This window comes from Pezoporus wallicus, unplaced genomic scaffold (genome assembly GCF_028554395.1).
Source record: "Pezoporus wallicus isolate ANWC-B61680 ecotype Strahan unplaced genomic scaffold, APGP_CSIRO_Pwel_v1 contig_593, whole genome shotgun sequence".
NCBI classification, from domain to species: Eukaryota; Metazoa; Chordata; class Aves; order Psittaciformes; family Psittacidae; genus Pezoporus; species Pezoporus wallicus.
In genome coordinates, this window is record NW_026642342.1 from 5,941,446 (window position 1) to 5,956,413 (window position 14,968).

General features: G+C 44.3%; 1 pseudogene; it reads left to right on the forward strand.

Moving 5' to 3' along the window:
* Nucleotides 1–6,734: 6,734 nt before the first annotated feature.
* LOC130609893 (5S ribosomal RNA) lies at nucleotides 6,735–6,853 on the forward strand (annotated as a pseudogene).
* Nucleotides 6,854–14,968: the final 8,115 nt, after the last annotated feature.

A 14,968-nucleotide genomic window follows, 5' to 3' on the forward strand; every position in this document is an offset into this window, starting at 1 on the left:
GCGTTTTAGTTTATGGCCATTGCTCCTCATCCTGTTGCTGAGCACCACTGAAGAGTCTGGCACTGTCATCATGGCACCCACCTTGGAGATACTTATATGTGTTAATGAGATCCCCTCCCAGTCTTCTCTTCTCTAGACTGAACAGGACCATGTGAGAGATGCTCCAGACCCCTAATTATCTCTGTGACCATCTGCTGGACCCTCCCCAGTACTCACTTCTCTTTCTTATACTGAGAAGCCCAGAACTGGACACAGCACTCCAGATGTGGCCTCACTAGGGTCAAATAGAGGGGAAGGATCACCTCCCTCTACCTGGTGGCCACACTCCTCACAGTGCCCCCCAATATAGTATTAGGCCTCCTGTCCACAAGGGCACACTGCTGGCTCATACCCAACACTAGCCCTTCATCCAGGTTGATGACAAAAGAGTTGAATAAAACTGGACCCAATATTGATCCCTGGGGAACACCACTGACAGGCCTTCAACTAGATTCTACTCCATTGATTACAACCCTCTGAACTCCATCATTCAATCCAACATATGGTAAGGATGCAGTGCAAGTAGTTACCCTGTTCTCTAACGTTTAATCCACACTTTCAAAAGCAAAGTGTACACCCAATTCCTGATCAGTTTTCTGGACTATACAAACCAAGTAACCCTGGCTGCAGGATCTTAGAAGAGACTGTACTGCTGAGTGGGTTTGAGAGGTACAAGTGTTAACGAGGTGTGACAAATCAGAGAGGAAAAGAGTTGTCACTTTGCTACCTTTCCTGGCTGGAGTAGGGCTGATCTTTCCCTGCCTCTACAGAACCTGGCATCCAACACTGAGCTTCACAGCAATTTGGAATAACACTTTCAGCTTGTCAAGTGGACAGTGTCTCAGATCACTCAAGTTTTCCAAAGGGTCACAACACCAACAATGTTATTACTCCAAGCAAGACAGCACCCTGGGTTTGTCAGCACTCCATTCATTTAAACATCAGTTTAAAGCTGGAAAGATTAGAAACTTATCCTAACAAAAAAAGTTGAATACTGAAGGTGGGTTGCAACGATGGAAACAAGATTACAAACTAAAATACCAAGTTGGGAATTTAAGAGGACTCACTCCCAAGTCCCTGTCCATTAAGCCTGCATTTTCCCTTTCTTTCTCCAAAACAAACTCCCAAACTACCTACAAATCTGTACTCAGCAATAGCTCTAATAATTCACATTTTCTTCCTGAGCCTGGTTTTTCTCTTCCTTCTTTCAGTACAGGTAAAATATTTGGTGACTGGTGCTGGAACCAATTCAAGGCAAATCAAACGTTTGGGGTATCTCGGGAAGGGAAGACAGATAAAGAGGTGAGAGGAGTTAACTTTCAAGACCATTGAAAAAACCTCTATGAATATACTATCACAGGAAATGTTCACTGGATGCACATCCTGTCTCTGTCTCTGTTTAAGCTCTCTACAGGGATCAAACACAGCACATTAATAATATAGATGAAAGAACTGGCATCTAGAGTCTTTGTCTGAATTATTCCCTACTCTCTTTTGTCAGCTTGGAGGCTTGAAACAAGTGGCTTGCTTCACCCATCACTCTCTTTTATACATCCACAAGGCTAGATCCAGCAAAAAAAAATCTTCTTCAGATATTTCTCTTAAGCATAAAGGTAGTATGACAGCTTAAATAAAGATGTTTCTAGTTTCCTTTTTCTGTTTCATAGACTTTTTCCTTGCAGCAAATTTCTATTGTTTCAGTCAGAAAGAAATGACATTGATTTTTTTCCTGATATCTCTGTATAGCTTTATCCAGGGCATGCAGTCTTTGATTTGCAGAGCCAGTGATCATGACTGAATGGATCATTAATCCAGATGGCAGTCCAGTTCCTTCACCCTCTCTTGCAGAAGATATTATCCATGCTATCAGAGAAAGAAAATTCTCCTATGAAACCATAAAAGACTGAAAGCTAACTTTCACCCTTCACTTTCCCAAGGAGCAGCTGAGAGGTTCTACCTTCCGAGCTATTAATTGTCTCTTACTATCAGAACAGCTGAGCATCCAGCAACCCTTAATTGCAGTTACCCTCACCACACTCCTGAGCTAAAGCAGTGGCATAATCTCAGCTGTACTAACAGGAGGCACAAAGAGTCTGTATAACTTGCTCAAAGTATCCACAAGGTCTGTGGTAGAGGCAAGATTTCAGTGCTCCCTTTGCAAGCCAGGGCTCTTGTCTCTTCCGAAACCAGACAGCACAGAAGCAGCAGAAATTTGCACCATTTCCCATCACCCTCCTGCTTTTCCACTTTTAATGGACAGGAGGGTAACGTATTGGGCACTTGTTTAGAAACCCCTTACGTTGTGAGCAGGAAGAATAAATGGTCTGCGTCACTGAAGTAGATGTTACTACCAGGTCAGCAGGTCTGTGAATACAAGAATTTCCTGCAAATGTGCATCCTGCAACCCAGCTGAAGGTTCCCAGAAAGCCTGTGAAGCCTTCATCCTCTCTGGACATCTCTCTTTGACATCAGTTTATCCTTTCACAAAGAACTAGATCAAACATGCAAAAACGTGGTTTTGTATAAAATCTGCCAGCCTCGATACTGACATAACAAGGAAAGTTATGGGTCTCTGGGCATTCTGTAGTTACGGCAACTTGACTTTAAACAGTAAGTGTCCTGTCACAAATGAGACCATTCACCATTGTACTGAAAAGTGTTCTGTTGTACACTTGGTTTGTAGAAGGCTAAGCACTACCATCAATGACCCCATAAGTAGGTTTCACACTTGTTCTATCCAATTTAGGGGGGAATATTGGTTTCATCACAATTATATACTGTAATCCTTGTTTTAATCCCTTCTTTCAGGTTTTACTGCAATTTATTGTATTCAAACTCTGCCTTTGCTGCTAAAGATGTTCTCTCCAGTAAGGACATTTGCAGTGCACTACTTTCTTCTTAGATCACACCAGACCCTTTCTAGGTCTAGGAAATTTTTCACACTTTTATAACAAATGAAAGTAAAAAAGCTAAGCCAATTGTCCTGTGGGTACCACAACTAAGAAAAACAAGTTTCCTACCTGTTTATGTCCTCCATTCTTAACAGCTCCTACTCTTCTCCACATCCTTTTCATATCACTCCTACCTTCTCTCTGAGTTCCCAGAGAACTTAGTTACATGTGTGATGGTTGTCCAGCTGGCTGCTGCTTTCTGGAATGACTAAGATGTCAGGTTATAATCATTGTGCTTCAGGGTGAGACGTGGACTCTAGGCTCTTCAAAGCTACCAATATGCACCTTTGGAGCACCTAACCTACACATGATACCTTTGAAATTAATATCCCTCTATCAAATTCTGCTGGAGATGTCCAGTGAGTTCCAAAGCTACTGAACTGAAAGACAGACAGATTGACAGCATGTTTACATGTATTTGTCTTGAAAGCAGATCACATCCCCCTATAACAATTCAGCCAATAGCTGTCTCTAGGTTCAAGACAATGAAACAGGTTTAATGACATTCCAATACAACCAAAAGACACAGATTTTAAAAGCATATGGTTGATCAACAGTGATTATCCAGACTACAGTGAAAGTCAGTGGATCCAGTTACTGCTCTTCTTGGGGGGTACCCCTCACTTCTGTTAAAAGCACAATGAACCAGTGCCATATGGAAGATTCACATTTAGCTTGTTTTGAAGTTTAGAAAACTGTCTCATTTCCCACCACACAGACAAGATTAGAGAGCTTTCCCACAAGCAAGTTAGCTTTTGCTACCCATCACTAACTATACTGACAAATACATTCCAGTTGTCATTCTAACCCTGCTAGAGGAAGGAGGTAGGGGGAACTTTTAAAGTAAATCCCTCGTTTCTTGAAAGGTTCAAAATCAGTTCTGAGTTAGCTTTTCATATCTCTCTCAATTTTTCTCATCTGTAAATAATTGCTTGTAATTAACAGAGAGAAGCAGGTGCTCCAAGGAAGGTAACTCTAGTTGTCTTCAGAACTAACTACTAGAAGCATTCCTAAAGCCCCAGTTATTTCTCACATAAATAATAACGAATATATCTCAACCTTATCAAATCAAGGTTACTGTGGTAATGATTCATTCACTCTATCCAGACCCTGACAACCTCTACAGTGAAGTCTAGGCTGTTAAAATAGGATTGTAATCCTGATTGTCATCCAAAGGAGGTACCTTCCACCCTTTTTACACATTTACTTTATCTCCTTTGCCAATACATTTTCCAATCACATGTATGTCAATGGTTTTTCAGGAGCTGTGGGGCAGGTACACAGAAAGCAGTGTAATCATAAATTCAGGATATATTTTGATTCAGTTCTCAGTTCTTTGTTACCACATCATAAGCCATGAGGGACAACACAATACTCAACTGTTGTGGTGTTTTTTCTTATAAGAGAACTTAGATACTTTTCTAAAAGCAGAGATTTTACAGCATCCGGATGATGGCCATAGGACAACTTCCACTACAAAAAAAGTAGCAGCCATAGTAAATAGGGCCACTTAATGCTGATAATACGATACTTTTCCACTGAGCTATGTGTTAACATAATTGGACTTTACCAGTTTCTGATTGTGCCAATACAAAGCTTAACCTCCTCCTGTGTACATCAAGCAAAGTGAATTTACCCTTTTAACAATTTATCAGAGCTCCATCAGAAACTCTGGGTATTGCGCTTGCAGCTAGGGGTCAGGTCTGAAGCAGAGAGAGCAGTGAGACAGCGAAGTGCAGAGCAGTTCTCAGGTAAAGCAGGACTGAGAGGCATCTTCTTGAATAAAAGGCAAACAAGACAGTATAAGAGTGGGAGGATGACAAAAATGAGCTTTTGAATTAATAATAATAATAATAATAATAATAAGCTTAGAACTGAAGAAACAAGAAATTTAGGATTCCGCGCACACACACACACACCCCCACACCCCTCCCGAAAGAAAGGTGGAAAATAGCAGAGAGCAGCCAGGGCACTAATGGGTCTGATGAAGTTTTCTGGCGTTTCCTTCTCTTCTAACTTCTGAACAATGCTTAGGAATATTTTGCATTTAAAACTTTTCCTTTGTAAAACTATGACAGAATGAGGCACCCCCAGACGAGCGGGGATGTAAACTTCTCTGAGGTAGCCAGGGTTCTGCTGAGGCTGCAATGCTGCCAATATGGAAGGCTTGAGAACGTGTAAGCTGTTTCTTTGTATACTCCCTTGTTAAGCAGAACCTTAACACCATTGCTACGCACAACCAGAAACAGGTACCTTTGTGCTTAATCTATTGTTTTTATTCTCCTAAAAGGGATTTTCTTCTCCTTGATAGAACACTGATCTTCCATAACCTTACAAGATCGGGTTACCTGTTTATGCCCAGAAACTGTCTCTATCTCTAAGCTTTCTTTCAGGTCTTCTTTTCTGAACACAGGCATTGTGTTTTGTGTCTGAGCAGGGGTCGTGGTAGTGACCCAAAGGCACATAGTACACCCTTCACTCAAAGTCTCAGCAACATTTAGCATCACTTGAAAAGGATGGAAATAAAATGTCACCCACAGCCAGAAAAAAAAAAAAACAAAACAATGAAATAAAAAGACAAACTCCAAATGAAATAAAGTTACAAAGAGACAGCAATCAGCCATCTCTGCACATTTACCTAGAGGGATTTAAAACTGCAGCTGGTTTTGGAGTGAGTGAAAGGAACAGAGCAGAAAACACAAAGAAAGAAAACTTCATTGTACTGTTAATTTCCCTGACTGCTTTGCATATGCTTTGAGGAAGATGCAAGGCAAAATCATTTCAAGATCCCAGCATTTCGAGGCAATAATGTAGCTCGTTTTGTCACCACTTATAGCTTTCTTTTCTTTCCTTCTTTCCTACTTTCCCTTTTTCCTTCTATTTCTCTCCTTTTTCTTAAGATTCTTTCCATTCTTTCCTTACTTTCTTTCATTCTTTCTCTCTTTCTTTCTCTTTCTTTCTTTCCCTACTTTCTTTATAAGGTTCTCTCCTTTCCTTCCTTTCTTTTCTTTCTTTCTCTCTTCCTTTCTTTTGCTTCCTTCCTTTTCCTACCTTCCTTTCTCTTCTTTCCTTTTCTTTCTTTCCTTTCCTTCCTTGTTTTCTTTCCTTTTTTCTTCTCTTTCATTCTTCTCCTTGCATGCTTTCTGCTTTTTCTTTTCTTTCTTAAGAAAGAAAGAAAAAAAACCCAAGGAAAGCGTGAAAGCAAAACAGAACGAAAGCAAGCTCAGAAGCGAGAATCAGTCTTCCCCTCTTCCCGGCCTGGCTTGCTCACTTGCATGCTTTTGAGCTTGCTTTTTTTCTTTTTTCTAGAAGAAACAAAAGGAAAAATCGCAACGATAAAGGACCCTGTAGGCAAAGCCAGCCCCGTTTTCCTTGCTGGGATGTTGAGGTGATGGAGGCTGCTGCCGGCCATGGCGGCCCCCTTTTTCTTGCTGGGATGTTGAAGCCATAGGGGCCCCTGGGGAAATTCGGGACCCCTTTTTCTGGGTGGGGTGCTGCAGAGGGGCAGGTCCACAGAGGTCCTCGTGCATTGTTGCTGGGGGGCGTCAGGGAAGGAGCGTGGCATTGCTTGTGCAGGTGTGTTTGTAGCGGGGCATTGGGGCCAGGGTTTGTGCGGGGCTCTGTGCTTGGGGGGGCTGAGGAGGGTGTGTTTCACAAGGGTGCCAGAGGCTTTGGGCGCTGGGGCTGAGCACAGGTCAGGAGTGTGTGCAGGTGGGCAAGTGCGGTGCTGGCAAGGCAGAGGCTGCCTACGGCCACACCACCCTGAAGACGCCTGGTCTCGTCTGATCTTGGAAGCTAAGCAGGGTTGGGCTCAGTTAGTACTTGGTTGAGAGACCACCTGGGAATCCCGGGTGCTGTAGGCTTTTGTCAGCTGACAGGGGACCCTGCGAGCAATGTCAGCCCCCTTTTTCTTGCTGGGGTCTTCCTATAAAGGAAGAGTGAATAAATAGTTTGCTATATCCAGTGCAGGTGGGACAAGAAATAATGGATTTAAACTAAATGACTTTTGAAGGTCCCTTCCAATCCATGCTGTTCTATCATTCTGTGATTTACACTGCAGCTGGAAGTGCTCTGTCTGGAGATTAAAATAAACCCTGCTAATGCTGAAGACAAATGAACCTAGAAATACCCCCTTGCTGAGAGTGGCTGTTAAAAGCAGACTAGACAGAATTCTACTAGCTGTGACATGGGAACACCTGAGCTTTCATTAGTTGGTCTCTTCCTGCCCCTTTTTATGCAAACTTTTGCTTTCACATACGAATTGAGGAGAATTAATGTGACAGCTACACATGTGTTAGCATTGCAGGGGCAGAGAAAAGCCAAACTGACTGCACACCCTGAGGACAAACCAATGTCATCCCAGAGTGGCACAAACTCTCACCTTGGTATGAGTCCTTGTGTCCTGCAAGTTGACAGGAGCCCTTTCAGCAGGTGGTGTCATCACCAGGTTTCTTTACTTCCTGCCTAATTTAGCCCAGATTCCCTGATCTCAGCAGTGGCTACAGCTGATTGAAAGTCAGGAGTTTTCCCATAAATCACTCCACTCTATAAAGAGAAACCCAGCAACAGAAAGTAACAAGAAAAGGGGGTTAGGAGAGGATGGGGATTTTCTTTCAGATGCCTTTTTTTTTTTTTTTGGTCATCTGTAAGCAAGAGTAAGCTTCCCTGAAGCAGTCCTTTCTGGGTTGTTGTCTGAAAATTGAGGGAAGAGAGGTTATATTTTATTTTATGTTAAATCTTTCAGGACCTGCCTAAAGCGTATGCTGAGTTTCAGTGCTAATTCTGCTATTACAAAGTGTCCATTATATCCAGAGCTTCATTTAGCAAATGAAAGTAGATTGTTGAACCTAATGTTGTCTCATTTGATTAAACAATGTCTAAACATTTTAAAATATATCCTTCTGCTGGCAAAATCACTATGCCTATGTAAACAAAAGGGTCGAGATATCATCTAACTGCAGCTGATGTGGGTGACAAACCTGGAGCTTACTCCTAGTTGTTGACTGTTCTTCCAGTTGTATGCAGTTTATTTTATCTAACATGCAAAATAATCTGGTAAACCCATGTAAGCACGATGCTTGCTTAACAGTAAAAGAAATACCATACTTTTACTGTTAAAGTATGTCATACTGTCACGTATGACAAACGCTGTGAGATTCTGCTCTGTCATACTGAAACTTACTGACGAGAACTCACCCCAGCGTGCTCAGTTGTGTATTGCAAGTAAATAAACAGTGGTCAGAGGACTTCTTGTAAGTGCTGCACTTTTATCTGGTGTTTCTAGTCCTTGAGCGGCATCTTCACTGCACCCTCAGACCCAGGCCACACGAGGGAGTGGTGAGAGGCGCAAGAGCTCTATGGCAAATGTGTATGGGAGCCAGGGTTATCGCTGGGGTGAGTGTCTGGGCAGAGAAAGGTGCAGCAGCAGAGGCTGTGTTGGTGCTGGCAGTGTGTGAATCCACACATTACCCCAGCTTGCTGCAGTGGTCTCAGCTGAGGAGAGCAGCCAGGTTACGAGGCTACCTTCAGAGTGGTTATCTCCAGTGAATCCAGTACTCCTGGTGTCTCTAATAGCCTGCACAGCCCATGAGACTGACAGTAACAGGAAGGTACTATTTCTGCGAGGCTCTTCTCAAGGTACAGCAGCTTGCCAGGCCTTCCCATAAGTGCTTGAGTGTCTTGTTTCTGTGTGCAGGATGTTTCTCATCACAGACCAAAGCTTCTCCAGAAGTCAAACGCATTGGTTTCCTTCTCTTCCCCCAACTGAAGGGAAGTGTGTGTGGTCAGCTGCAATGATAGCACATGGAGAGGTGTTGCCCTGAAACAGGATGAAATGACTGCGTCCTTCCAGGAAGCCATCTCCAAAAGGAGACTTGCCTGTGAGCTGGAGTGCTTCAAGGGGAGAGCTGTCCCTGCAGTGAGTGCTCATCCCCAGAGACGGATGGAGAGCTGGGGGCTTGGCACCTTCCTGCTTATCACCAGGGGTGAAAAATGCCATGATATGAAATGGTTTGGGTTGGAAGGGACCTTAAAGCTCACCCAGTTCCAACCGCTGCCACAGGCAGGGACACCCTCCACTAGAGCAGGCTGCTCCAAGCCCTGTCCAACCTGGCCTTGAACACTGACAGGGATGGGGCAGCCACAGCCTCTCTGGGCACCCTGTGCCAGTGCCTCAGCACCCTCACAGGGAAGAACTTCCTAATGTCTGATCTCGATCTCTCCCCTCTGTCAGGTTAAAGCCATTCCCCCTTGTCCTGTCCCTACAGGCCCTTGTCCAAAGCCCCTCTCCAGGTTTCCTGTAGCGCCTTTAGGCACTGGAGCTGCTCTAAGGTCTCCCCTTAAGGAGCCTTCTCTTTTCCAGGCTGAGCCAGCCTGGCTCCAGAGCAGAGCTGCTCCAGCCCTCGCAGTGTCTCCATGTCTGTGAGAATTCTTCTTAAGAGCCCTCTGTAGCTAAATGGGAATTCCACTGAAAAAATGATGTTTCTTGTTTAAATCAATCCCCCCTTCCCATCCCACCCCCATGGAAGTGGCCAGAGCTAGAACATGAGGGATACAATTATTTCAGTGGAGATGAATGCATTTCTAAAGTACCAGAACTGACTCTCGTGGATCACGTGCCTCACGCCTGTTTCTTTCCTCCCACCCTTTCATTTAACCCCAATTTAGGTTTCCTTCCTCCATGCCCGTTGTTTGGCTTCGAGATGAGCTGAGGTCCGGTTTCCCTCTAGTGGTTTCTATGCATCCCTGAAGCCCAGCAGAGCTTGGGCCTTTTGAAGTTCTAGAGCAACCTCAACGGCAGGGGAAACACTTGACCCTCTGTTTCAAGCCAGACTCAAGACAGGCAGCAGCAGGTAACCTGCAGCGAGGAGTTATGTGCACTGTTACAAGCAATGGATAATGGAAAAGGGATTCCTAAACCCAGCTCTTATCCCTTCCCTTTATTAGTGGTGCTCCAGAGAAGCCAGCCAGCATCCTCACAGCTCAAAATGCTTTTGGAGATGTGCATCAAAAGGACAGCTGTCCTCTTCTTCATTCCTGAGCTATCTCTGCATCATCTCTCATTAGTGATCAAAGCAATTATTAGTACATCTCTTACTAGTTTTAGCTACCATCGAATGCTGTACTTGGTTGTAGCACTTAGTTGTCTGCAGCAAGGGTCAGGGGTCTGCATGCAGCCTTTCAAGGGCAATGAAAGCTGGTTTGCATCGCGGAAGTGTTACAGCTTCTGCCACAGTTCCAAGGCAAAAAGGTTCGCCAATGCCATGGCAAGAAATGTGATCTGCAGCCATGTGAAATAAAGGGAGGATCTGTCTCTGGTCTAGTGGGTGATTCTATCACCTGGATCTAAGGTCAGTATTGCTGTTCACCCTCTTGTTTCAAAGGAGTTAATGCAGGAGTATATTCCTGGTGCAATTGTTCATGGACAGAAAAGACCTGGTAGTTCTGAGATGACTCTGGATTTTCCTTGCAAGCAGAGCATGGCTCCACAGGTGCAGGTTCGTGGGGCTCGAAAGCATCCCGAGCAAGCAAACCACAGGACAGTGCTGCAGCATCTCTGTACATCTGCAGGTCTTGGCTAGCTTTGAAAATGATGCTGCTGCAGGAATCATTCCAGGAGACCTCTTCAGAGGTGGGGGAATGTGCCATAGCAAATACCTGCAGCAGCTCTATGCCTTGGAAACAAGGAGAAAGTTATGAACCCAGAAGATACAAGAATCGACCATAACGGACATCAGGAAGACCTAGCAAAGGCTGAGACAAGCCTTAAGCATACAAACCATGTCTAATGTGGCCAATATCAAAATGAGCCTTTGAAAATACACCAGCTCCAGTCTTCTCTGTTTCTCCACCACCATTTTGGTGTCCCACCATGGCTGGGGAAAGGCAGTGCCTTGCAGAGCTCAAATAACCAGGTCAGCAAATATCCAAGAGGAGTTATCTCCTATCAATGCTCCTGGTACATGGGTGGTGAGGTGTCCTGCAATGTCCATTTGCTGGTGGTTGTGAGAGCAGTGATGCTGGTCGAGGAAGCACACTTGCCCATCCTTAATGCATTTCCCTAGGGCTGAGCTTCCTCTGCCACCAGTGGCACAGTCCATGCCACCCCCTTCTGACTGAGGAGCCTGCAATAGCAAGGTGAAATGCTCGCCTGCTGTGCAGCCCTGCAGCAAGTTCCTCTGGTGATGGAAAAGCTTTTCATTTCCAGTGCCTGATAACCTCACTGGGCAATGCCCACTGACCTTCCTTGCCCAATAGGCTGTGCTCCTTGCTTGGAGGGGACCTACTGGCCTGAAGCATCCTGAGGTCTTCTCTCTGCCTTCTAGACCGCTGCTTCTGCTGGAGCTGGCATGGGCCCCCAGTCCCATTCATAGAGAGGTGAGTGCTGTGTTTTCCAGACAGTTTTGTGATTGTTATAACTGGTTTTCAGTCTGAATCACAGTAATTCTCTCATGTTCTATAGTTCTGTTCCACCAGCAATGTTGAGAAGATGTGACACTGTGACCCTGTCATCTGCTGACTCTGTGACTGCTCTGTGGTTGAAGTACCCTGAATTGCTGTCTTGGGCAAGCTCATTTCCCCTTCCCACTTTCCATGATCCCATTAAAGCACCTTCAGGAGTATTTCTGCATTGTCTGTCTGTGCATTACAAACCAGCCTTTGAGATTAATTCTTTGGTATTAGCATATAGTTGGTATAGAGCTTGGTTTGAATACTTCTCCTGAGTTTCCAGGGACTGATTTTTGCCTTTCTTATGTCTGCTTTTTGGGAGATGTTTGTAAATTAGTCACTGACTTATTAGTATGCCCAGCTCATTAATCCCCAACCACCATCATTTTCATGTCATGGGCCTTGTTAGTACTTTAGTTTTCAGTCTCCAGCTCCAGCGTTGTGATAGTTTCACCACTGTACAAAAACCACTTCACTTTACATCATCCTCAAATGTTGTTCACATATTCCTATTGTCTGTATCAAGGCAATCACTACCAGTATTAACTATGAGCAGCCAAATCAAGCCTGAAGGGAGCTCAACTCGCAACATCTCTTTGGTATGATGCTTCCCATCCACAGCTTGGTGCTGTGGTCACCAGACAAGGGCAGCTATGTCTCCCATCAGCCTGGTGAGGCTTCAAGGGAGGGACAAATCATGTTACAAGCACAAAACAGCTGGCTGTGATCATCAGGCTCGCCAGGATATGTCTGAGTATCTCAACATGAGCTACCAGTAGGCAAAGCTATGATGAAGTTTTATCTGCAGAGACCTTGTGTGTCTCCAGATGTGGCTCTGGGGTCTCTGACTGATTCCTGGACACCACTGCGTCAGGATCCGCATGCTTCTCTCTGCCTCATCTCCTTACCAGCTACCCTCTAGGCTCTCACAGCTGCTTACGGCCCCTTTCTTCATCCAGTTACAGGTTTTATCACCTCTGCCTTGGACCAATGATGCTCACTCTGTGTTTTCCCTTGCCCCTGCAGTTCTCAGCCCTGTGAGTGCGGTCACTGTGTGGCACAGTGCAGGGGGCACTCGTGTTGTTTTCTCACATCCTTGCTGGCAGCTATCCATCAGGGTAGTCTGGGGGCACTACAGAGAACCAGTGCCTGTACGAAGTGCGTTACCGCTTGCAACATGCTCCAAAGGACCTTTTACTGACACCAGCACCTACCACACCTTGTCTGCAAAAGTGATTTTCTTAGTACAAGCAGCCAGTGAGGCCAAACACTGCTGTAAGGTAAAGCACCAGTTTTGCCTTTCTGTTTGTTCCCTCCCATTTGATGTTGTTCAGATGTGTTGTGAAACTGCACATTTTTCATATCTGAGCACAGGAGAGCTATGGTTACTGGCCAGACCTTTTCCTCTCTTCCCTCATCCTGGTGAAGGGGCTCTGTTTGGTCGTCTCTGCCTCCTGACTCTATTTTGTCTGACTTAACTAAAAGCCTTGTTGCTGGTGTGAGATTTCATGTGCCAATTCCTTTAAAATTCTGGAGTTTCTGGCTTCTTTGTCCTTACTGAAATCTGTGATTCAGTAACTGGGGAGTTTTCAGGACATACCTGGACAGTTTTGTTGGTTTTATCAGCAGCAACACTAGGTGATCTCCCTTCTATGCTTGTAATTCGTAGGCAACTTTTCAGGTCTAAGGGCAGAATCTGCTAAGACCTCAGCAACACACAGGAACTGAGCCACAGGTGATGAGCTTCCAGGATTCTCTGTACTACAGCCCTCTCCATACTCCCACAGCATCAACACAATGAAATACTGCATCATGTTAGGCCCTGCCTTCCCTGCTTAGAAGGGCCAGAACTGTTAGATCTTGATGGCTGCTCACACAGAAGCAAGAATCTGGATTACTCTGTAGGCTTTTCCTTGCATGTTATTTTTGCTTTTTGTTTATGTCCCCCCTGCTCCCCACAGCCTAAATTTTTACTGCAGCATCAATTTCCTCATTGAAAGTTTAACCCATTGACAGCATCTTTTCCTTTCAAGGGACAGAGAGATTATATCCTGCTGAGGCATCAGCAGAATGCAGTGGTCCAGCCCTGCTTGTTGGAGCTGCTGATGAGCTGTAGCTGCTGCTCCCTACTATTGTTAGCCAGGCTCCTGGGCAAGGAAATCAGAAAAACGTGTTGATAACAGTGTTGCTGTCCTCGTGGGCTGCTATTCTGGTGCTGTGCAATTGCTGCTAGCTTGCTGTGACCCAGGTTTCATGGTTTGTTGTGACCCAGGTGCTGTTCCATTTCCTGGGAGCACTCATGGAGCTGAGGTTTAGTTCTGACTGAAGAAAGGTGTTGAAAACCCACCATTAACATAATTATAACTTGACATGTAAAGCAGATAGTAATTTTTGTCCCTGGTATTATATGCATCTTCAGGTAATTAGAAATTGCTCATCTTTTGAGTTGCACTGTAAGTATTCTGTTGTAAGGCAGATCTCGCATCATGGCAGGTAAGTCTCTTCTCACAGTCTCTAGTACAAGTTTAGCATTAATAATAGAGGACTCTGTACAATGGTGATAAATGAATATTTATTTATAGATATATTACTATGAGATGGCTTTGGTGTCACTTGCTAAAGAATGCTTCCTTTTTTGTCTTCATGGTATTCAGTGCAAGCAACAAAAAATATTTAATGGTGATTGAGATTGTGAAGTCAACAATTTCTCTTTTACAATAAGAAAAAGAAGCAACGTTTTTAGCTTAGAACATGAACAGTGGGAGGCCTCAGTTTGCTCCCTACAAGAGAAAAACACTTGCTTCATACAGCTCTATATGCAGCAAGCCTGGCTATGAGTAGGAATGTCAACTATAAATTATTCAGCTCAGTTGTTGTACTGGTTTTTGCCAACGGGGAGTAAGCTGTGTGGTGCTTAGCTGCTGGCTGGGGTGCAACCATGGAAGCTGTTTAGTATATTTAATAGAGTGTCCTGTCTGTGATCCTTCCTGGATTTAAAAACTCTGCGCTTGGGGAAGAAGAATGTGTGCTGAAGTTCTTTGGTTATAAACCAGTAGCAAATGATACCTCAACACGGTTTTTATTTGCTATCCTATGAGGCCTATCCATGAGGCCATAGGCACAAAAGCATTACTGTTTTCTATTTCAGAGTAGACAACTTCTTGGGAGCCCACTGTAAATTGGACAAGGTGCCCCATGTTAACAGGCAAAAACCATGACTGTGATTTGGGTTTCAGGGCAAGCAAGTAGTTTGCTTTCTGGGTTAACAGTAGGATGACAGGTTGATATGGATCAATCTTCATCTCTTTTCAAAGTAATTAACATTTTCATAACAATCTGTTTGGAACAGGCATTCATTATAACCAAGGAGATGCAAAAGCTCAAAAAGGAATCCTACAGCAAAGAGCATTTTTGAAGGCTCTCTGAGCTATTTCTGAAAACAGAAGATGTCTTCCCCACTGAACACCTCTTGCCTGGACACATAAGTGATACCTGTCATGAACATTTACAGCACACCATAAAGGAGAATG